The sequence below is a fragment of the Oncorhynchus masou genome, chromosome 30, assembly GCF_036934945.1.
Source record: "Oncorhynchus masou masou isolate Uvic2021 chromosome 30, UVic_Omas_1.1, whole genome shotgun sequence".
Classification (NCBI taxonomy): domain Eukaryota; kingdom Metazoa; phylum Chordata; class Actinopteri; order Salmoniformes; family Salmonidae; genus Oncorhynchus; species Oncorhynchus masou.
In genome coordinates this window covers 4,747,284-4,772,813 of record NC_088241.1, presented here as the reverse complement: position 1 = coordinate 4,772,813, position 25,530 = coordinate 4,747,284, and the positions used below count along the sequence as shown (strand labels likewise).

Genomic DNA, 25,530 nt, shown 5'->3' with positions numbered 1-25,530 from the left:
ACATGGATCACCACAGATAACACTGCTACTCCTACTGCTCTCTCTTCATCCGCCCACGTGTTCTCGCACACCCCGAGAGCTTCTGGTCAGCGGGGTGGTGGCACCGGGATCCTCATCTCTCCCAAGTGGTCATTCTCTCTTTCTCCCCTTACCCATCTGTCTATCGCCTCCTTTGAATTCCATGCTGTCACAGTTACCAGCCCTTTCAAGCTTAACATCCTTATCATTTATCGCCCTCCAGGTTCCCTCGGAGAGTTCATCAATGAGCTTGATGCCTTGATAAGCTCCTTTCCTGAGGACGGCTCACCTCTCACAGTCCTGGGCGACTTTAACCTCCCCACGTCTACCTTTGACTCATTCCTCTCTGCCTCCTTCTTTCCACTCCTCTCCTCTTTTGACCTCACCCTCTCACCTTCCCCCCCTACTCACAAGGCAGGCAATACGCTCGACCTCATCTTTACTAGATGCTCTTCTTCCACTAAACTCATTGCAACTCCCCTCCAAGTCTCCGACCACTACCTTGTATCCTTTTCCCTCTCGCTCTCATCCAACACTTCCCACACTGCCCCTACTCGGATGGTATCGCGCCGTCCCAACCTTCGCTCTCTCTCCCCCGCTAATCTCTCCTCTTCCATCCTATCATCTCTTCCCTCTGCTCAAACCTTCTCCAACCTATCTCCTGATTCTGCCTCCTCAACCCTCCTCTCTTCCCTTTCTGCATCCTTTGACTCTCTATGTCCCCTATCCTCCAGGCCGGCTCGGTCCTCCCTCCCGCTCCGTGGCTCGACGACTCATTGCGAGCTCACAGAACAGGGCTCCGGGCAGCCGAGCGGAAATGGAGGAAAACTCGCCTCCCTGCGGACCTGGCATCCTTTCACTCCCTCCTCTCTACATTTTCCTCCTCTGCCTCTGCTGCTAAAGCCACTTTCTACCACTCTAAATTCCAAGCATCTGCCTCTAACCCTAGGAAGCTCTTTGTCACCTTCTCCTCCCTCCTGAATCCTCCTCCCCCCCCCCTCCTCCCTCTCTGCAGATGACTTCGTCAACCATTTTGAAAAGAAGGTCGACGACATCCGATCCTCGTTTGCTAAGTCAAACGACACCGCTGGTTCTGCTCACACTGCCCTACCCTGTGCTCTGACCTCTTTCTCCCCTCTCTCTCCAGATGAAATCTCACTTCTTGTGACGGCCGGCCGCCCAACAACCTGCCCGCTTGACCCTATCCCCTCCTCTCTTCTCCAGACCATTTCCGGAGACCTTCTCCCTTACCTCACCTCGCTCATCAACTCATCCCTGACCGCTGGCTACGTCCCTTCCGTCTTCAAGAGAGCGAGAGTTGCACCCCTTCTGAAAAAACCTACACTCGATCCCTCCGATGTCAACAACTACAGACCAGTATCCCTTCTTTCTTTTCTCTCCAAAACTCTTGAACGTGCCGTCCTTGGCCAGCTCTCCCGCTATCTCTCTCAGAATGACCTTCTTGATCTAAATCAGTCAGGTTTCAAGACTAGTCATTCAACTGAGACTGCTCTTCTCTGTATCACGGAGGCGCTCCGCACTGCTAAAGCTAACTCTCTCTCCTCTGCTCTCATCCTTCTAGACCTATCGGCTGCCTTCGATACTGTGAACCATCAGATCCTCCTCTCCACCCTCTCCGAGTTGGGCATCTCCGGCGCGGCCCACGCTTGGATTGCGTCCTACCTGACAGGTCGCTCCTACCAGGTGGCGTGGCGAGAATCTGTCTCCTCACCACGTGCTCTCACCACTGGTGTCCCCCAGGGCTCTGTTCTAGGCCCTCTCCTATTCTCGCTATACACCAAGTCACTTGGCTCTGTCATAACCTCACATGGTCTCTCCTATCATTGCTATGCAGACGACACACAATTAATCTTCTCCTTTCCCCCTTCTGATGACCAGGTGGCGAATCGCATCTCTGCATGTCTGGCAGACATATCAGTGTGGATGACGGATCACCACCTCAAGCTGAACCTCGGCAAGACGGAGCTGCTCTTCCTCCCGGGGAAGGACTGCCCGTTCCATGATCTCGCCATCACGGTTGACAACTCCATTGTGTCCTCCTCCCAGAGCGCTAAGAACCTTGGCGTGATCCTGGACAACACCCTGTCGTTCTCAACTAACATCAAGGCGGTGGCCCGTTCCTGTAGGTTCATGCTCTACAACATCCGCAGAATACGACCCTGCCTCACACAGGAAGCGGCGCAGGTCCTAATCCAGGCACTTGTCATCTCCCGTCTGGATTACTGCAACTCGCTGTTGGCTGGGCTCCCTGCCTGTGCCATTAAACCCCTACAACTCATCCAGAACGCCGCAGCCCGTCTGGTGTTCAACCTTCCCAAGTTCTCTCACGTCACCCCGCTCCTCCGCTCTCTCCACTGGCTTCCAGTTGAAGCTCGCATCCGCTACAAGACCATGGTGCTTGCCTACGGAGCTGTGAGGGGAACGGCACCGCAGTACCTCCAGGCTCTGATCAGGCCCTACACCCAAACAAGGGCACTGCGTTCATCCACCTCTGGCCTGCTCGCCTCCCTACCACTGAGGAAGTACAGTTCCCGCTCAGCCCAGTCAAAACTGTTCGCTGCTCTGGCCCCCCAATGGTGGAACAAACTCCCTCACGACGCCAGGACAGCGGAGTCAATCACCACCTTCCGGAGACACCTGACACCCCACCTCTTTAAGGAATACCTAGGATAGGATAAAGTAATCCTTCTCACCCCCCCTTAAATGATTTAGATGCACTATTGTAAAGTGGCTGTTCCACTGGATGTCATAAGGTGAATTCACCAATTTGTAAGTCGCTCTGGATAAGAGCGTCTGCCAAATGACTTAAATGTAAAATGTAATGTAAATGTAAATGTAAATGCCTCATGGCAAGGTGCTCCATCATGCTGAAAAAGGCATTGTTTGTCACCAGACTGTTCCTGGATGGTTGGAAGAAGTTGCTCTCGGAGGACGTGTTGGTACCATTCTTTATTCATGGCTGTGTTCTCAGGCAAAATCGTGAGTGAGCCCACTCCCTTGGCTGAGAATGGTACCAACATGAATGGTCTCAGGATGCTTTACTGTTGGCATGACACAGGACTGATGGTAGCGCTCACCTTGTCTTCTCCAGACAAGCTTTCGGATTCCCGAAACAATCGGAAAGGAGAATCATCAGATTCATCATAATGACTTTACCCCAGTCCTCAGCAGTCCAATCCCTGTACCTTTTGCAGAATATCCCTGATGTTTTTCCTGGAGAGAAGTGGCTTCTTTGCTGCCCTTCTTGAAACCAGGCCATCCTCCAAAAGTCTTTGCCTCACTGTGTGTGCAGATGCACTCACATCTGCCTGCTGCCATTCCTGAGCAAGCTCTGTACTGGTGGTGCCCCGATCCCGCAGCTGAATCAACTTTAAGAGACGGTCCTGGCGCTTGCTGGACTTTCTTGGGTCGCTTCTTCACAACAATTGAACCACTCTCCTTGAAGTTCTTGATAATCAGATAAATGGTTGATTTAGGTGCAATCTTACTGGCAGCAATATCCTTGCCTGTGAAGCCCTTTTTGTGCAAAGCAATGATGACGGCACATGTTTCCTTGCAGGTAACCATGATTGACAGAGGAAGAACAATGATTCCAAGCACCACCCTCCACCACCCTCCAGTCTGTTATTCAAACTCAAACAGCATGACAGAGTGATCTCCAGTCCTCTTTAACACTCATACCTGTGTTAATGAGTGAATCACTGACATGATGTCAGCTGGTCCTTTTGTGGCAGGGCTGAAATTCAGTGGAAATGTTTTTGGGGGATTCAGTTCATTTGCATGGTAAAGAGGGACTAAATTGCAATTCATCTGATCACTCTTCATAACATTCTGGAGTATATGCAAATTGTCATCATACAAACTGAGGCTGCAGACTTCGTGAACATATATATTTGTGTCATTCTCAAAACTTTTGGCCACGACTGTACAATATGTCATGTAACATATGTGATCCTTTCAGGTTGAACAGTCAGTATCCTAACTGAATCATGGCATTAAACGCATGTGTGAAACCGTGACAGCTGACAGTGTGTCCAGTCAGCTGTGACATCTAGCAGGTGTGTGTTTGTGTGTGTGTGTGGGTGCCTAAATCCATAGGGCATAGTTCCGTTGGTAGTGATTGTGGACACTAATAAATACGTAACACCAGAGTGAGTGTGTACATTATGCTATGTGGTTGAATACCTGTCAGTAGACACCGGGAGAAGAAGAGACTGATATACTGTATCTGACCCTCGCAGTCAAAACATGTCTGTCTCTCTATGCAGACAACGCATTAACATCTGTAATGCTGTAATACTGTAATACCTTAATACTGTAACATTGTAATACTGTAATACTGTAATACCGTAATACCATAATACTGTAATACTGTAATACCGTAATACTGGAATACCGTAATGCTGTAATACTGTAATACCTTAAAACTGTAATACTGTAATTCTGTAATACTGTAATAATTTAATACTGTAATACCTTAATACCGTAATAATGTAATACCGTAATAATGTAATACCTTAAAACTGTAATACTGTAATACCTTAATACTGTAATACTGTAATACTGTAATATCATAATACCGTAATACTGTAATACCGTAATACCGTAATGCTGCAATACCGTAAAACCGTAATACTGTACTACTGTAATACCTTAATACTGTAATACTGTAATACCTTAATACTGTAATACTGTGATACCGTAATACTGTAATACTGTAATACCGTAATACTTTAATACCTTAATAATGTAATACCGTAATGCTGCAATACCGTAATACTGCAATACCTTAATACTGTAATACTGTAATACTGTAATACTGTAATACCGTAATACCGTAATACCTTAATACTGTAATACCGTAATACCGTAATACCGTAATGCTGCAATACCGTAATACCGTAATGCTGCAATACCGTAATACCGTAATACTGTAATACTGTAATACCTTAATACTGTAATACTGTAATACCGTAATACTGTAATACCTTAATACTGTAATACCGTAATAACGTAATACCGCAATAATGTAATACTGTAATACCGTAATACCGAAATACTGTAATACTGTAATACAGTAATACTGTAATACTATAATACTGTAATACCGTAATACTGTAATACCGTAATACTGTAATATCGTAATACCGTAATGCTGCAATACCGTAATACCGTAATACTGTAATACCTTAATACTGTAATGCTGTAATATCGTAATACTGTAATACCGTAATACTGTAATGCTGTAATGCTGTAATATTGTAATACCGTAATACCGTAATACTGTAATACTGTAAAACTGTAATACCATAATACTGTAATACCATAATACTGTAATATTGTAATACCATAATACTGCAACACATATTATTACGTTTGCAATTGCAACAAATAATCTGCTCAGACCGCAACCAAGGAACATCAAAAGGCGTGCTATAAATTCACAGACAACACAAAGATTCCTTGATGTCCTTCCAGATTCCCTCCGTCTACCCAATGACACCAGAGGACAAAAATCAGTTAACCACCTAACTGAGGAACTCAATTTAACCTTGCGCAATACCCTAGATGCAGTTGCACCCCTAAAAACTAAAAACATTTCTCATAAGAAACTAGCTCCCTGGTACACAGAAAATACCCGAGCTCTGAAGCAAGCTTCCAGAAAATTGGAACGGAAATGGCGCCACACCAAACTGGAAGTCTTCCTTCTAGCTTGGAAAGACAGTACCGTGCAGTACCGAAGAGCCCTTACTGCTGCTCGATCATCCTATTATCCTTAATTGAGGAAAATAAGAACAATCCGAAATTCCTTTTTGATACTGTCGCAAAGCTAACTACAAAGCAGCATTCCCCAAGAGAGTATGACTTTCACTTTAGCAGTGATAAATTCATGAACTTCTTTGAGGAAAAAATTATGATTATTAGAAAGCAAATTACAGACTCCTATTTAAATCTGCGTATTCCTTCAAAGCTCAGTTGTCCTGAGTCTGCACAACTCTGCCTGGACCTAGGATCAAGAGAGACGCTCAAGTGTTTTAGTACTATATCTCTTGACACAATGATGAAAATAATCATGGCCTCTAAACCTTCAAGCTGCATACTGGACCCTATTCCAACTAAACTACTGAAAGAGCTGCTTCCTGTGCTTGGCCCTCCTATGTTGAACATAATAAACGGCTCTCTATCCACCGGATGTGTACCAAACTCACTAAAAGTGGCAGTAATAAAGCCTCTCTTGAAAAAGCCAAACCTTGACCCAGAAAATATAAAAAACTATCGGCCTATATCGAATCTTCCATTCCTCTCAAAAATCTTAGAAAAGGCTGTTGCGCAGCAACTCACTGCCTTCCTGAAGACAAACAATGTATACGAAATGCTTCAGTCTGGTTTTAGACCCCATCATAGCACTGAGACGACACTTGTGAAGGTGGTAAATGACATTTTAATGGCATCGGACCGAGGCTCTGCATCTGTCCTCGTGCTCCTAGACCTTAGTGCTGCTTTTGATACCATCAATCACCACATTCTTTTGGAGAGATTGGAAACCCAAATTGGTCTACACGGACAAGTTCTGGCCTGGTTTAGATCTTATCTGTCGGAAAGATATCAGTTTGTCTCTGTGAATGGTTTGTCCTCTGACAAATCAACTGTAAATTTCGGTGTTCCTCAAGGTTCCGTTTTAGGACCACTATTGTTTTCACTATGTATTTTACCTCTTGGGGATGTTATTCGAAAACATAATGTTAACTTTCACTGCTATGCGGATGACACACAGCTGTACATTTCAATGAAACATGGTGAAGCCCCAAAATTGCCCTTGCTAGAAGCATGTGTTTCAGACATAAGGAAGTGGATGGCTGCAAACGTTCTACTTTTAAACTCGGACAAAACAGAGATGCTTGTTCTAGGTCCCAAGAAACAAAGAGATCTTCTGTTGAATCTGACAATTAATCTTAATGGTTGTACAGTCGTCTCAAATAAAACTGTGAAGGACCTCGGCGTTACTCTGGACCCTGATCTCTCTTTTGAAGAACATATCAAGACCATTTCAAGGACAGCTTTTTTCCATCTACGTAACATTGCAAAAATCAGAAACTTTTTGTCCAAAAATGATGCAGAAAAATAAATCCATGCTTTTGTCACTTCTAGGTTAGACTACTGCAATGCTCTACTTTCCGGCTACCCGGATAAAGCACTAAATAAACTTCAGTTAGTGCTAAATACGGCTGCTAGAATCCTGACTAGAACCAAAAAAAATTATCATATTACTCCAGTGCTAGCCTCCCTACACTGGCTTCCTGTCAAAGCAAGGGCTGATTTCAAGGTTTTACTGCTAACCTACAAAGCATTACATGGCCTTGCTCCTACCTATCTCTCTGATTTGGTCCTGCCGTACATACCTACACGTACGCTACGATCACAAGACGCAGGCCTCCTAATTGTCCCTAGAATTTCTAAGCAAACAGCTGGAGGCAGGGCTTTCTCCTATAGAGCTCCATTTTTATGGAACGGTCTGCCTACCCATGTCAGAGACGCAAACTCGGTCTCAACCTTTAAGTCTTTACTGAAGACTCATCTCTTCAGTGGGTCATATGATTGAGTGTAGTCTGGCCCAGGAGTGGGAAGGTGAACGGAAAGGCTCTGGAGCAACGAACCACCTTTGCTGTCTCTGCCTGGCCGGTTCTCCTCTTTCCACTGGGATTCTCTGCCTCTAACCCTATTTACAGGGGCTGAGTCACTGGCTTACTGGGGCTCTCTCATGCCGTCCCTGGAGGGGGTGCGTCACCTGAGTGGGTTGATTCACTGATGTGGTCATCCTGTCTGGGTTGGCACCCCCCCTTGGGTTGTGCCATGGCGGAGATCTTTGCGGGCTATACTCAGCTTTGTCTCAGGATGGTAAGTTGGTGGTTGAAGATATCCCTCTAGTGGTGTGGGGGCTGTGCTTTGGCAAAGTGGGTGGGGTTATATCCTTCCTGTTTGGCCCTGTCCGGGGGTGTCCTCGGATGGGGCCACAGAGTCTCCTGACCCCTCCTGTCTCAGCCTCCAGTATTTATGCTGCAGTAGTTTATGTGTCGGGGGGCTGGGGTCAGTTTGTTATATCTGGAGTACTTCTCCTGTCCAATTTGGTGCCATGTGTGAATCTAAGTGCGCGTTCTCTAATTCTCTCCTTCTCTCTCTCTCGGAGGACCTGATCCCTAGGACCATGCCCCAGGACTACCTGACATGATGACTCCTTGCTGTCCCCAGTCCACCTGGCCGTGCTGCTGCTCCAGTTTCAACTGTTCTACCTTATTATTATTCGACCATGCTGGTCATTTATGAACATTTGAACATCTTGGCCATGTTCTGTCATAATCTCCACCCGGCACAGCCGGAAGAGGACTGGCCACCCCACATATGCTCTCTCTAATTCTCTTTCTTTCTCTCTCTCGGAGGACCTGAGCCCTAGGACCATGCCCCAGGACTACCTGACATGATGACTCCTTGCTGTCCCCAGTCCACCTGGCCGTGCTGCTGCTCCAGTTTCAACTGTTCTGCCTTATTATTATTCGACCATGCTGGTCATTTATGAACATTTGAACATATTGGCCATGTTCTGTTATAATCTCTACCCGGCACAGCCAGAAGAGGACTGGCCACCCCACATAGCCTGGTTCCTCTCTAGGTTTCTTCCTAAGTTTTGGCCTTTCTAGGGAGTTTTTCCTAACCACCGTGCTTCTACACCTGCATTGCTTGCTGTTTGGGGTTTCAGGCTGGGTTTCTATACAGCACTTTGAGATATCAGCTGATGTACGAAGGGCTACATAAATACATTTGATTTGATTTGATTTGCAATACTGTAATACCGTAACACCGTAATGCTGCAATACCGTAATACCGTAATACCGTAATACTGTAATACTTTAATACAGTAATACTGTAATACAGTAATACTGTAATACTGTAATACCGTAATACTGTAATACCTTAATAGTGTAATACTGTACTACCATAATACCGTAATACTGTAATACTGTAATACCGTAATACCGTAATGCCGCAATACCATAATACCGTAATACTGTAATACCTTAATGCTGTAATACCGTAATACCGTAATGCCGCAATACCGTAATACTGTAATACATAATGCCGTAATGGTGTAATAGTGTAATGCCGTAATGCTGTAATGCTGTAATACTGTAATACTGTAATACTGTAATGCTGTAATGCTGCAATACCCTAATACTGTAATACTGTAATACCACAATACTGTAATACTGTAATACCGTAATGCCGTAATGCTGTAATACCGTAATACCGTCATGCTGTAATACCATAATACTGAAATACCGTAATACTGTAATACTGTAATACTGTAATGGTGTAATACTGTAATACCGTAATGCTGTAATGCTGTAATGCTGTAATGCTGTAATGCCGTAATGCTGTAATACCGTAATACCGTAATGCTGTAATACCGAAATACAGTAATGCTGTAATGCTGTAATACCGAAATACTGTAATTCTGTAATATTGTAATACTGTAATACCGTAATACTGTAATGCTGTAATGCTGTAATAGTGTAATACTGTAACACCGTAATGTTGTAATGCTGTAATATTGTAATACCGTAATACTGTAATGCTGTAATATTGTAATACTGTAATACCGTAATGCTGTATTATTGTAATACTGTAATACCGTAATGTTGTAATATTGTACTATTGTAATACTGTAATACCGTAATACTGTAATGATGTAATGCTGTAATGCTGTAATATTGTAATACTGTAATACTGTAATGCTGCAAAACCGTAATACCGTAATACTGTAATACTGTAATACCTTAATACAGAAATACAGTAATACTGTAATACTGTAATACTGTAATACCGCAATACCGAAATACCGTAATACTGTAATACTGTAATACTGTAATACCGTAATACCTTAATACTGTAATACTGTAATACCATAATACCGTAATACTGTAATACTGTAATACCGTAATACCGTAATACCGTAATACCGCAATACCATAATACCGTAATACTGTAATACCTTAATGCTGCAATACCGTAATACAGTAATGCTGCAATACCGTAATACTGTAATACCACAATACCGTAATACTGTAATACATAATGCCGTAATGCTATAATAGTGTAATGACGTAATGCTGTAATACTGTAATACTGTAATGCTGTAATGCTGCAATACCCTAATACCGTAATACTGTAATACCGCAATACTGTAATACTGTAATACCGTAATGCCGTAATGCTGTAATACCGTAATACCGTAATGCTGAAATACCATAATACTGAAATACCGTAATACTGTAATGGTGTAATACTGTAATACCGTAATGCTGTAATGCTGTAATGCTGTAATACTGTAATAACGTAATGCTGTAATACTGTAATACCGTAATGTTGTAAGACCGTAATACTGTAATGCTGTAATACTGTAATACCGAAATACTGTAATGCTGTAATATTGTAATACTGTAATACCTTAATACTGTAATGCTGTAACGGTATAATATTGTAATACTGTAATACCGTAATACCGTAATGCTGTAATGCTGTAATACCGTAATACTGTAATGCTGTAATATTGTAATACCGTAATGCTGTAATATTGTAATAATGTAATGCTGTAATGCTGTAATGCTGTAATATTGTAATACTGTAATGCTGTAATGCTGTAATACTGTAATGCTGTAATGCTGTTATACTGTAATACCGTAATACTGTAATGCTGTAATGCTGTAATATTGTAATATTGTAATACTGTAATACCGTAATACTGTAATGCTGTAATATTGTAATACTGTAATGCGGTAATGCTGTAATGCTGTAATGCTGTAATGCTGTAATATTGTAATACTGTAATACCGTAAAACTGTAATGCTGTAATGCTGTAATACTGTAATATCGTAACACTATAATGCTGTAATACCGTAATAATGTAATGCTGTAATGCTGTAATATTGTAATCCTGTAATACCGTAATACTGTAATGCTGTATATGCTGTAATATTGTAATACTGTAATACAGTAATACTGTAATGCTGTCATGCTGTAATATTGTAATACTGTAATACCGTAATACTGTAATGCTGTATATGCTGTAATATTGTAATACTATAATACCGTAATACTGTAATGCTGTATATGCTGTAATATTGTAACACTGTAATACCGTAATACTGTAATATTGTAATACCGTAATACTGTAATGCTGTAATGCTGTAATATTGTAATACTGTAATACCGTAATACTGTAATGCTGTAATGCTGTAATACCGTAATACTATAATGCTGTAATGCTGTAATATTGTAATATTGTAATACTGTAATGCTGTAATGCTGTAATATTGTAATACTGAAAATACCGTAATACTGTAATGCTGTAATACTGTAATACGGTAATGCTGTAATGCTGTAATATTGTAATAATGTAATACTGATGCTGTAATGCTGTAATGCTGTAATACCGTAATACTGTAATGCTGTATATGCTGTAATATTGTAATACTATAATACCGTAATACTGTAATGCTGTATATGCTGTAATATTGTAACACTGTAATACCGTAATACTGTAATATTGTAATACCGTAATACTGTAATGCTGTAATGCTGTAATGCTGTAATATTGTAATATCGTAACACTATAATGCTGTAATACCGTAATAATGTAATGCTGTAATGCTGTAATATTGTAATACTGTAATGCTGTATATGCTGTAATATTGTAATACTGTAATACCGTAATACTGTAATGCTGTCATGCTGTAATATTGTAATACTGTAATACCGTAATACTGTAATTCTGTATATGCTGTAATATTGTAATACTGTAATACCGTAATACTGTAATGCTGTATATGCTGTAATATTGTAATACTGTAATACCGTAATACTGTAATATTGTAATACTGTAATACCGTAATAGTGTAATGCTGAAATATTGTGATACTGTAATACCGTAATACCGTAATGCTGTAATGCACTAATACTGTAATACCGTAATACTGTAATGCTGTAATGCTGTTATATTGCAAACTGTAATACCGTAATACTGTAATGCTGTAATGCTGTAATATTGTAATATTGTAATACTGTAATACTGTAATGCTGTTTATGCTGTAATATTGTAATACTGTAATACCGTAATGCTGTAATATTGTAATACTGCAATACCGTAATGCTGTAATGATGGCATATTGTAATGCTGTAATACTGTAATACAGTAATACTGTAATGCTGTAATGCTGTAATGCTGTAATATTGTAATACTGTAATGCTGTAATGCTGTAATATTGTATTACCGTAACACTGTAATGCTGTAATATTGTAATACCGTAATGCTCTAATACTGTAATGCTGTAATATTGTAATACTGTAATACCATAATACTGTAATACCGTAATACTGTAATACCGTAATGCTGCAATACCGTAATACCGTAATGCTGCAATACCGTAACACCTTAATACTGTAATACCGTAATACTGTAATACTGTAATACCGTAATGCTGTAATGCTGTAATACTGTAATACCGTAATGCTGTAATACTGTAATACTGTAATGCTGTATATGAAGTAAAATTGTAAAACTGGAATACAGTAATACTGTAATGGTGTAATGCTTTAATATTATAATACTGTAATACCGTAATACTGTAATGCTGTAATGCTGTAATATTGTAATACTGTAATACCGTAATACTGTAATACCGTAATACTGTAATGCTGTAATATTGTAAAACTGCAATACCGTAATACTGTAATGCTGTAATGCTGTAATATTGTAATACTGTTATACTGTAATATTGTAATACTATAATGCTGTAATATTGTAATACCGTAATACTGTAATGCTGTAATATTGTAATACCGTAATACCGTAATACTGCAATGCTGTAATGCTGTAATACTGTAATACTGTAACACTGTAATGCTGTAATGCTGCAATACCCTAATACCGTAATACTGTAATACCGCAATACTGTAATACTGTAATACCGTAATCCGTAATGCTGTAATACCGTAATACCGTAATGCTGTAATACCATAATACTGAAATACCGTAATACTGTAATACTGTAATACTGTAATGGTGTAATACTGTAATAACGTAATGCTCTAATACTGTAATGCTGTAATATTGTAATACTGTAATACCATAATACCGTAATACCTTAATACTGTAATACCGTAATGCTGCAATACCGTAATACCGTAATGCTGCAATACCGTAATACCTTAATACAGTAATACCGTAATGCTGTAATACTGTAATACCGTAATGCTGTAATACTGTAATACTGTAATACTGTAATACTGTAATGCTGTAATGCTGTAATATTGTAATACTGTTATACCGTAATACTGTAATACTATAATGATGTAATATTGTAATACCGTAATACTGTAATGCTGTAATGCTGCAATACCCTAATACCGTAATACTGTAATACCGCAATACTGTAATACTGTAATACCGTAATGCCGTAATGCTGTAATACCGTAATACCGTAATGCTGTAATACCATAATACTGAAATACCGTAATACTGTAATACTGTAATACTGTAATGGTGTAATACTGTAATAACGTAATGCTGTAATGCTGTAATACTGTAATAACGTAATGCTGTAATACTGTAATACCGTAATACTGTAATACCGTGATACTGTAATGCTGTAATATTGTAATACTGTAATACCGTAATGCTGTAATATTGTAATACTGTAATACCGTAATGCTGTAATATTGTAATACTGTAATACCGTAATGCTGTAATATTGTAATACTGTAATACCGTAATGCTGGAATATTGTAATACTGGAATACCGTAATACTGTAATGCTGTAATGCTGTAATGCTGTAATATTGTAATACTGTAATACTGTAATGCTGTAATATTGTAATACTGTAATACCGTAATGCTGTAATGCTGTAATACTGTAATACTGTAATGCTGTAATGCTGTAATATTGTAATACCGTAATACAGTAATGCTGTAATGCTGTAATATTGTAATACTGTAATACTGTAATACTGTAATGCTGTAATATTGTAATACTGTAATACCGTAATACTGTAATGCTGTAATGCTGTAATACTGTAATGCTGTAATGCTGTAATATTGTAATACTGTAATACTGTAATGCTGTAATGCTGTAATATTGTAATACTGTAATACCGTAATACTGTAATGCTGTAATACTGTACTACCGTAATGCTGTAATGCTGTAATATTGTAATAATGTAATACGAATGCTGTAATGCTGTAATACTGTAATACTAATGCTGTAATGCTGTAATACTGTAATAGCGTAATACTGTAATGCTGTATATGCTGTAATATTGTAATACTGTAATACCGTAATACTGTAATATTGTAATACCGTAATACTGTAATGCTGTAATGCTGTAATATTGTAATACTGTAATACCGTAATACTGTAATGCTGTAATGCTGTAATACCGTAATACTGTAATGCTGTAATGCGGTAATATTGTAATACTGTAATACTGTAATGCTGTAATATTGTAATACTGTAATACCGTAATACCGTAATACTGTAATGCTGTAATACTGTAATACCGTAATGCTGTAATGCTGTAATATTGTAATAATGTAATACTAATGCTGTAATGCTGTAATACTAATGCTGTAATGCTGTAATACTGTAATAGCGTAATACTGTAATGCTGTATATGCTGTAATATTGTAATACTGTAATACCGTAATACTGTAATATTGTAATACCATAATACTGTAATGCTGTAATGCTGTAATATTGTAATACTGTAATACCGTAATACTGTAATGCTGTAATGCTGTAATACCGTAATACTGTAATGCTGTAATGCGGTAAAATTGTAATACTGTAATACTGTAATGCTGTAATGCTGTAATATTGTAATACTGTAATACCGTAATACTGTAATGCTGTAATACTGTAATACCGTAATGCTGTAATGCTGTAATATTGTAATAATGTAATACTAATGCTGTAATGCTGTAACACTGTAATACTAATGTTGTAATGCTGTAATACTGTAATATCGTAACACTATAATGCTGTAATACCGTAATAATGTAATGCTGTAATGCTGTAATATTGTAATACTGTAATACCGTAATACTGTAATGCTGTATATGCTGTAATATTGTAATACTGTAATACCGTAATACTGTAATGCTGTCATGCTGTAATATTGTAATACTGTAATACCGTAATACTGTAATTCTGTATATGCTGTAAAATTGTAATACTGTAATACCGTAATACTGTAATGCTGTATATGCTGTAATATTGTAATACTGTAATACTGTAATGCTGTAATATTGTAATACTGTAATACAGTAATACTGTAATGCTGTAATGCTGTAATACTGTAATGCTGTAATGCTGTAATATTGTAATACCGTAACACTGTAATGCTGTAATATTGTAATATCGTAATGCTCTAATACTGTAATGCTGTAATATTGTAATACTGTAATATTGTAATACTGTAATATTGTAATACTGTAATATTGTAATGCTGTAATACTGTATATGCTGTAATATTGTAATACTGTAATACTGTAATACTGTAATGCTGTAATACTGTAATGCTGTAATACCGTAATACTGTAATGCTGTAATACCGTAATACCGTAATACTGTAATACCGTAATGCTGCAATACCGTAATACCGTAATGCTGCAATACCGTAATACCTTAATACTGTAATACCTTAATACTGTAATACCGTAATATTGTAATGCTGTAATACTGTAATGCTGTATATGCTGTAATATTGTAATACTGTAATACTGTAATACTGTAATGCTGTAATGCTGTAATACTGTAATGCCGTAATGCTGTAATACTGTAATGCTGTATATGAAGTAAATTTGTAATACTGGAATACAGTAATACTGTAAAGCTGTAATGCTTTAATACTGTAATACTGTAATACCGTAATACTGTAATGCTGTAATGCTGTAATACTGTAATACTGTAACACCGTAATACCGTAATACTGTAATACCGTAATACTGTAATGCTGTAATATTGTAATACTGTAATACCGTAATACTGTAATGCTGTAATATTGTAATACCGTAATACCGTAATACTGTAATGCTGTAATGCTGTAATATTGTAATACTGTAATACTGTAATACTGTAATGCTGTAATACTGTAATGCTGTAATACCGTAATACTGTAATGCTGTAATACTGTAATACCGTAATGCTGTAATGCTGTAAAGTTGTAATACTGTAATACCGTAATACTGTAATGCTGTAATACTGTAATACCGTAATACTGTAATGCTGTAATATTGTAATACTGTAATACTAATGCTGTAATGCTGTAATACTGTAATACTAATGCTGTAATGCTGTAATACTGTAATACAGTAAAATTGTAATGCTGTAATATTGTAATACTGTAATACCGTAATACTGTAATGCTGTATATGCTGTAATATTGTAATAATGTAATACCGTAATACTGTAATGCTGTAATATTGTAATGCTGTAATACCGTAATATTGTAATGCTGTAATATTGTAATACTGTAATACCGTAATACCGTAATGCTGTAATGCACTAATACTGTAATACCGTAATACTGTTATGCTGTAATGCTGTAATATTGTAATACTGTAATACCGTAATACTGTAATGCTGTAATACTATAATGCTGTTATGCTGTAATATTGTAATACTGTAAGGCTGTATATGCTGTAATATTGTAATACTGTAATACCATAATACTGTAATGCTGTAATGCTGTAATATTGTAATACTGTAATACTGTAATGCTGTAATATTGTAATACCTTAATACCGTAATGCTGTAATATTGTAATACTGTAATACCGTAATGCTGTAATGCTGGCATATTGTAATGCTGTAATGCTGTAATACCGTAATGCTGTAATGCTGTAATGCTGTAATATTGTAATGCTGTAATGCTGTAATACTGTAATACCATAATACCGTAATACCGTAATACTGTAATACCGTAATACTGCAATACCGTAATACCATAATGCTGCAATACCGTAATACCTTAATACTGTAATACCGTAATACTGTAATACCGTAATACTGTAATGCTGTAATGCTGTAATGCTTTAATATTGTAATACTGTAATACCGTAATACTGTAATGCTGTAATGCTGTAATATTGTAATACTGTAATACCGTAATACCGTAATGCTGTAATATTGTAATACTGTAATACCATAATACTGTAATGCTGTAATGCTGTAATATTGTAATACTGTAATACCGTAATACTGTAATATTGTAAAACTGTAATACCGTAATACTGTAATGCTGTAATGCTGTAATATTGTAATACTGTTATACCGTAATACTGTAATACTGTAATGCTGTAATATTATAATACCGTAAAACTGTAATACCGTAATGCTGTAATATTGTAATACTGTAATACCGTAATACTGTAATGCTGTAATATTGTAATACTGTAATATTGTAATACCGTAATACTGTAATATTGTAATACCGTAATACCGTAATACTGTCATGCTGTAATATTGTAATACTGTAACATTGTAATGCTGTAATACTCTAATGCTGTAATACCGTGATACGGTAATGCTGTAATACTGTAATACCGTAATGCTGTAATACTGTAATGCTGTAATGCTGTAATATTGTAATACTGTAATACTGTAATACTGTAATACCGTAATACATTGTTCTGTAATTCTGTAATACTGTAATACTGTAATACTGTAATGCTGTAATACCGTAATACTGTAATGCCGTAATGCTGTAATACTGTAATGCTGTAATACTGTAATACCGTAATACATTGTTCTGTAATTCTGTAATATTGTAATACTGTAATATTGTAATACTGTAATACCGCATATGCATGGGATTATTTTTGATTGACTTTACCACCAATCAATCCATAAATCAATCAATCCATTGTTACTGCTTCAATCCATTCATTCTTAGTTTCTTAAATGCTTTTTACAGATGCATTTACACATTGTTCTGGATGTGTGTTTGGTCTATTTCTGAGTAGCCCTGTACCAATACCTTTGGCAGCAGGGGCATGGCATGGGAGGTCAGATACATCCCCTTTGGTCTCCCGGTCGTTGCCATGGAGTTGGAGTCGCCCACGGTCATGCTCATTGGCTGGCTGATACCCTCGGTTGCTGGGAGCAACGCCAAGATAGACTGCAGGAAAGCAGGACAGAAATATAAACAGGTAATAGCAAAGGCTGTGATCCAAACATGATTTGCAGTTCTAAAGTCAGTTTTGTGTTTCCCGTGTTGATGGTTGAGGTTAGGATTTAGGGGAAGGTAATCTCACTTCATGGTTGAGGTTAGGATTAGGGGAAGGTAATCTCACCTAATGTCTGAGGTTAGGATTTAGGGGAAGGTAATCTCACCTAATGTCTGAGGTTAGGATTTAGGGAAAGGTAATCTCACTTGATGTTTGAGGTTAGGATTTAGGGGAAGGTAATCTCACCTGATGTTTGAGGTTAGGATTTAGGGAAAGGTAATCTCACCTGATGTTTGAGGTTAGGATTTAGGGAAAGGTAATCTCACTTGACGGTTGAAGTTAGGATTTAGGGAAAGGTAATCTCACTTGATGGTTGAGGTTAGGATTTAGGGTAAGGTAATCTCACTTGATGGTTGAAGTTAGGATTTAGGGGAAGGTAATCTCACCTGATGTTTGAGGTTAGGATTTAGGGAAAGGTAATCTCACTTGATGGTTGAAGTTAGGATTTAGGAGAAGGTAATCTCACCTGATGTTTGAGGTTAGGATTTAGGGAAAGGTAATCTCACTTGATGGTTGAAGTTAGGATTTAGGGGAAGGTAATCTCACTTGATGGTTGAAGTTAGGATTTAGGGAAAGGTAATCTCACTTGATGGTTGAAGTTAGGATTTAGGGAAAGGTAATCTCACTTGATGGTTGAGGTTAGGATTTAGGGGAAGGTAATCTCACCTGATGGTTGAGGTTAGGATTAGGGGAAGGTAATCTCACTTGATGGTTGAAGTTAGGATTTAGGGGAAGGTAATCTCACCTGATGTTTGAGGTTAGGATTTAGGGAAAGGTAATCTCACTTGATGGTTGAAGTTAGGATTTAGGAGAAGGTAATCTCACTTGACGGTTGAAGTTAGGATTTAGGGGAAGGTAATCTCACTTGATGTTTGAGGTTAGGATTTAGGGTAAGGTAATCTCACTTGATGGTTGAGGTTAGGATTTAGGGGAAGGTAATCTCACCTGATGTTTGAGGTTAGGATTTAGGGAAAGGTAATCTCACTTGATGGTTGAAGTTAGGATTTAGGAGAAGGTAATCTCACCTGATGTTTGAAGTTAGGATTTAGGGAAAGGTAATCTCACCTGATGTTTGAGGTTAGGATTTAGGGAAAGGTAATCTCACTTGATGGTTGAAGTTAGGATTTAGGGAAAGGTAATCTCACTTGATGGTTGAAGTTAGGATTTAGGGAAAGGTAATCTCACTTGATGGTTGAAGTTAGGATTTAGGGAAAGGTAATCTCACTTGATGGTTGAAGTTAGGATTTAGGGGAAGGTAATCTCACCTGATGGTTGAGGTTAGGATTTAGGGAAAGGTAATCTCACTTGATGGTTGAGGTTAGGATTTAGGGAAAGGTAATCTCACTTGATGGTTGAAGTTAGGATTTAGGGGAAGGTAATCTCACCTGATGGTTGAGGTTAGGATTTAGGGAAAGGTAATCTCACTTGATGGTTGAAGTTAGGATTTAGGGAAAGGTAATCTCACTTGATGGTTGAAGTTAGGATTTAGGGAAAGTTAATCTCACTTGATGGTTGAAGTTAGGATTTAGGGAAAGGTAATCTCACTTGATGGTTGAAATTAGGATTTAGGGAAAGGTAATCTCACCTGATGGTTGAAGTTAGGATTTAGGGGAAGGTAATTTCACCTGAACATGGGCGGGACTGTGGGTAAGGGGCAAGACCCCAGGTGACAGGTCACTCAGTGATTGGTCGTCTGAGAACCCTGGCGACGAGGAGAAGGCTGGTGATTGGAGGACCCCGAGTTGCTCGGGAGACAAGGAGGAAGAGCAGGAAGAGATGTCATCTTGGAAGACATCTGAGGAGAGAGGGAAGGAGACAGGGCCTAAGGGAAGAGGGGGGGGGGGGCAGGGGGAGGAGGAATAGGTTAATTAGTAATGACATCTGAACTGTTTGAAAACATCTATAGTTCTTTCATGCGTGTGCGTTAACTCACGGTTCTCCGGAGGCAGTATGTGTTTGTGCAGTAGGTCCAGAGGTTCGGGACGATGCTGGACCTTCTCTCTAAGGTTGTTAGCCAGCCGAGCCTTCTTCTGCCTTCCAGCCCCACATACACTCCTGTCTATTAGAGAGAGAAGCAACACAATCCTATCTGTCAGACAGAGAAGTAACAGGAGTTGAGAGCAGATTTGTGTTTGCGTATGCATAACTGTGTTGCTGTGGGCACTCAATCACAGTTCAACCCAGCAGGGGTACCCAAAGCATCTGCCTTAAAGGAACCACATACCCCTGGAGATAAATAAATAACAACAACACAACTAGAAATGCAACAATAGATGCAACAATAGATAAATTAGATAAATACAAGAGGAAAGGTTACAGAGAAGAAGAGAGAGGAGGAGAGGATAGAGAGAAGAAGAGAGAGGAGGAGAGGATAGAGAGTAGAAGATAGAGGATGAGAGGATAGAGAGAAGAGAGAGGAGGAGAGGATAGAGAGAAGAGAGAGGAGGAGAGGATAGAGGAGAAAGGAAAGAGGAGGAGAGGATAGAGAGTAGAAGAGAGAGGAGGAGAGGATAGAGAGAAGAGAGAGGATGAGATGATAGAGAGTAGAAGAGAGAGGAGGAGAGGATAGAGAGCAGAAGAGAGGAGGAGGGGATAGAGAGAAGAAGAGAGAAGGAGAGGATAGAGAGCAGAAGAGAGAAGGAGAGGATAGAGAGAAGACGAGAGAGGAGGAAAGGATAGAGAGCAGAAGAGAGAGGAGGAAAGGATAGAGAGAAGAAGAGCGAGGAGTAGAGGATAGAGAGTAGAAGAGAAAAAAAGGAGGGGATAGAGAGTAGAAGAGAGAGAAGGAAATGATAGAGAGCAGAAGAGAGAGGATGAGAGGATAGACAGTAGAAGAGAGAGGAGGAGAGGATAGAGAGTAGAAAAGAGAGGAGGAGAGGATAGAGAGAAGAAGAGAGAGGGGAGAGGATTAGTAGAAGAGAGAGGAAGAGAGGATAGAGAGCTGAAGAGAGAGGAGGACAGGATATAGAGTAGAGGAGAGAGAGGAGATGATAGAGAGAAGAAGAGAGAGGGGAGAGGATAGAGAGTAAAAGAGAGAGGAGGAGAGGAAGGAGGGGAGAAGAGAGAGGAGGATATGAGAAGAAAGAAGAGGTGAATAGTGAGGAGGAGAGGATAGAGAGTAGAAGAGAGAGGAGGAGAGGATAGAGAGATGAGAGAGGAGGAGAGAATAGAAAGAGAAGAGAGAGGAGGACTGGATATACAGGAGAAGAGAGAGGAGGATAGGAGAAGAGAGAAGAGGAGAGGATAGAGAGGAGAAGAGAGAGGAGGAGAGGATAGAGAGCAGAAGAGAGAGGAGGAGAGGATAGAGAGTAGAAGAGAGAGGAGGACAGGATAGAGAGTAGAGGAGAGAGAGGAGATGATAGAGAGAAGAAGAGAGGGGGAGAGGATAGAGAGTAGAACAGGGAGGAGGACAGGATAGAATAAGAGAGTGGAGTAGATGATAGAGAGAAGAGAGAAGCTGACAGGAGAAGAGACTGGAGGAGAGGATAGGGAGTAGAAGAGAGAGGAAGAGAGGATAGAGAGTAGAAGAGAGAGTAGGACAAGAAAAGAGAGAGGAGGATAATAGAAGAGAGAGGAGAGGGTACAGAGGAGGAGAGGAGAGTGAGAGAGATGTGAGTGTTTGAGAAAAGGACAGATCTCTACCCCTGGATAGGTGGGGTTTTGTGTTCTGTCCATCATTACTTGGCTGACAGGTTTTATCCAATGAAACCTGCCTGTAATGGAGAGCAACATGGTTCATATCTATGTTTGATTGACAGCTAATGGAATACCAATTCCATCATAGGGCTCTGAACCTTCATTTCCTCATCACTTTACAGGTAAAGAGGAGTGGAGGAATTAGAGTAGATAAGAGAAAATGGATTGAGACAGAGAGAGAGACAGAAACACTGAGAGAGAGAGAGGGAGGGGAGAGAGAGAGAGAGAGAGAGAGAGAGAGGGGGAGACAGAGAGAGAAAGAAACACAGAGGCATAGAGGTAGAGAGAGAGAGAGAGAGAGAGAGAGAGAGAGAGAGAGAGAGCGCAGTGGTGGAAATAATGCCCAATTGTCATACTTGAGTAAAAGTAAAGATACCTTAATAGAAAATGACTGAAGTAAAAGTGAAAGTCACTTACGTAAAAATCTAAAAGTATTTGGTTTATTAAATATTCTTAAGCATTAAAAGTAAATGTAATTGCTAAAATATACTTAAGTATTAATAGTAAAAGTAAATGCTATACATCATTTCAAATTCCTTACATTAAGCAAATTAGACAGCACAGTTTTCTTTTGAAAAGAACGTTTTGAGTGTCATGGAAAATGTATGATAGTAAAAAGAGAGAGAGAGAGACAGAGACAGAGACAGGGACAGTGACAGAGACAGAGACAGAGAGAGAGACAGAGAGAGAGACAGAGACAGAGAGAGACACAGAGAGAGAGACAGAGAGAGAGACAGAGACAGGGACAGAGACAGAGACATGGACAGAGACAGAGACAGAGACAGAGACAGGGACAGTGACAGAGACAGAGACAGAGAGAGACATAGAGAGAGAGACAGAGACAGACACAGAGAGAGAGAGACAGAGAGAGAGACAGAGACAGGGACAGAGACAGAGACATGGACAGGGACAGTGACAGAGACAGAGACATGGACAGGGACAGTGACAGAGACAGAGACAGGGACAGTCACATAGACAGAGAGACAGAGACAGAGACAGAGACAGAGACATGGACAGAGACAGAGACAGAGACAGGGACAGTCACAGAGACAGAGACAGAGACAGAGACAGAGACAGACACAGAGAGAGAGACAGAGACAGGGATAGAGACAAAGACATGGACAGGGACAGTGACAGAGACAGAGACAGAGACAGAGACAGAGACAGGGACAGTCACAGAGACAAAGAGAGAGAGAGACAGAGACAGAGACATGGACAGTGACAGAGACAGAGACAGAGACAGGGACAGTCACAGAGACAGAGACAGAGACAGAGACAGAGACAGGGACAGTCACAGAGACAGAGAGAGACAGAGACAGAGAGAGAGACAGAGACAGAGACAGAGAGAGACAGAGACAGAGACAGAGACAGAGACATGGACAGGGACTGTGACAGTGACAGTGAGTGACAGAGACAGAGACAAAGACAGACACAGAGAGAGAGACAGAGACAGACACAGAGAGCGAGACAGAGAGAGAGACAGAGACAGGGACAGAGACAGAGACATGGACAGGGACAGAGACAGAGACAGAGAAGGAGACAGAGACAGTGACAGAGACAGAGACAGAGACAGTGACAGAGACAGAGACAGAGACAGAGACATGGACAGGGACAGTGACAGAGACAGAGACAGAGACAGAGACAGAGACAGAGACAGAGACAGTGACAGAGACAGAGACAGAGACAGAGACAGGGACAGGGACAGTCACAGAGACAGAGACAGAGACAGAGACAGAGACAGAGACAGAGAGAGAGACAGAGACATGGACAGGGACAGTGACAGTGACAGAGACAGAGACAGAGACAGTGACAGAGACAGGGACAGAGACAGAGACAGTGACAGAGACAGAGACATGGACAGTGACAGTGACAGAGACAGAGACAGAGACAGAGACAGAGACAGGGACAGTCACAGAGACAGAGACAGAGAGAGACAGAGACAGAGACAGAGACAGAGAGAGAGACAGAGAGACAGAGAGAGAGACAGAGACAGGGACAGAGACAGAGACATGGACAGGGACAGTGACAGAGACAGGGACATGGACAGGGACAGTGACAGAGACAGAGACAGGGACAGTCACAGAGACAGAGACAGAGAGAGACAGAGACAGAGACAGAGACAGGGACAGTCACAGAGACAGGGACAGAGACAGAGACAGGGACAGTCACAGAGACAGAGACAGTCACAGAGACAGAGACAGAGACAGAGACAGAGACAGGGACAGTCACAGAGACAGAGACAGAGACAGAGACAGAGACAGAGACAGGGACAGTCACAGAGACAGAGACAGAGACAGAGACAGAGACAGGGACAGAGACAGAGACAGGGACAGAGACAGAGACAGGGACAGTCACAGAGACAGAGACAGAGACAGAGACAGAGACAGGGACAGAGACAGGGACAGTCACAGAGACAGAGACAGAGACAGAGACAGGGACAGTCACAGAGACAGAGAGAGAGACAGAGACAGACAGAGACAGGGACAGTCACAGAGACAGAGACAGAGAGAGACAGAGACAGAGACAGAGACAGAGACAGGGACAGAGACAGAGACAGGGACAGTCACAGAGACAGAGACAGTCACAGAGACAGAGACAGTCACAGAGACAGAGACAGAGACAGAGACAGAGACAGAGACAGAGACAGAGACAGAGACAGAGACAGGGACAGTCACAGAGACAGAGACAGAGACAGAGACAGGGACAGTCACAGAGACAGAGACAGAGACAGGGACAGAGACAGGGACAGAGACAGAGACAGGGACAGTCACAGAGACAGAGACAGAGACAGAGACAGAGACAGGGACAGAGACAGAGACAGGGACAGTCACAGAGACAGAGACAGAGACAGAGACAGGGACAGTCACAGAGACAGAGAGAGAGACAGAGACAGACAGAGACAGGGACAGTCACAGAGACAGAGACAGAGAGAGACAGAGACAGAGACAGTGACAGTCACAGAGACAGAGACAGAGAGAGACAGAGACAGAGGTAGGTGATGAGGAGTAATTATGCTTTGCTGGGAGCATACTAAATGAGTCAGACAACAGACAGCAGGAATACAGTGGACAGACAGACGGGGCATCATCACCTTGTGCAGTTTTAATGTTCAGACCACACAGGGGCGACTTCTGAGTGGCGCCATCGTCAGTTAGACGCTGCATTGGGAGATAGCAGTTCAAACCAGCAAGCCAGTTTTGGGGTCAGTTCCATTTAAATTCAATTCATTTAAATTACATGGCCTAAATTATCCTTATTTCTTTATGCAAATAGATTTTCAGTTTAAATGGAATTGACCCCTCAACAATAGCCTGATCTGTATTGTTACTATTTGCATTTACTGTAGCCTACGGTAACAGTGAGACAACAAGTCTCATCTTTGGGTTGAGACAAACAGTGAGACAAGTCTCTTCTTTAGGTTGAGACAAACAGTGAGACAAGTCTCTTCTTTAGGTTGAG

General features: G+C 40.3%; 1 pseudogene; it reads right to left on the bottom strand.

Annotated features, from left to right (window-relative positions):
* The window catches only part of LOC135523007 (myocardin-like), a 37,665-nt pseudogene extending 12,430 nt beyond the window's left edge, over positions 1-25,235 (bottom strand).
* Positions 25,236-25,530: the final 295 nt, after the last annotated feature.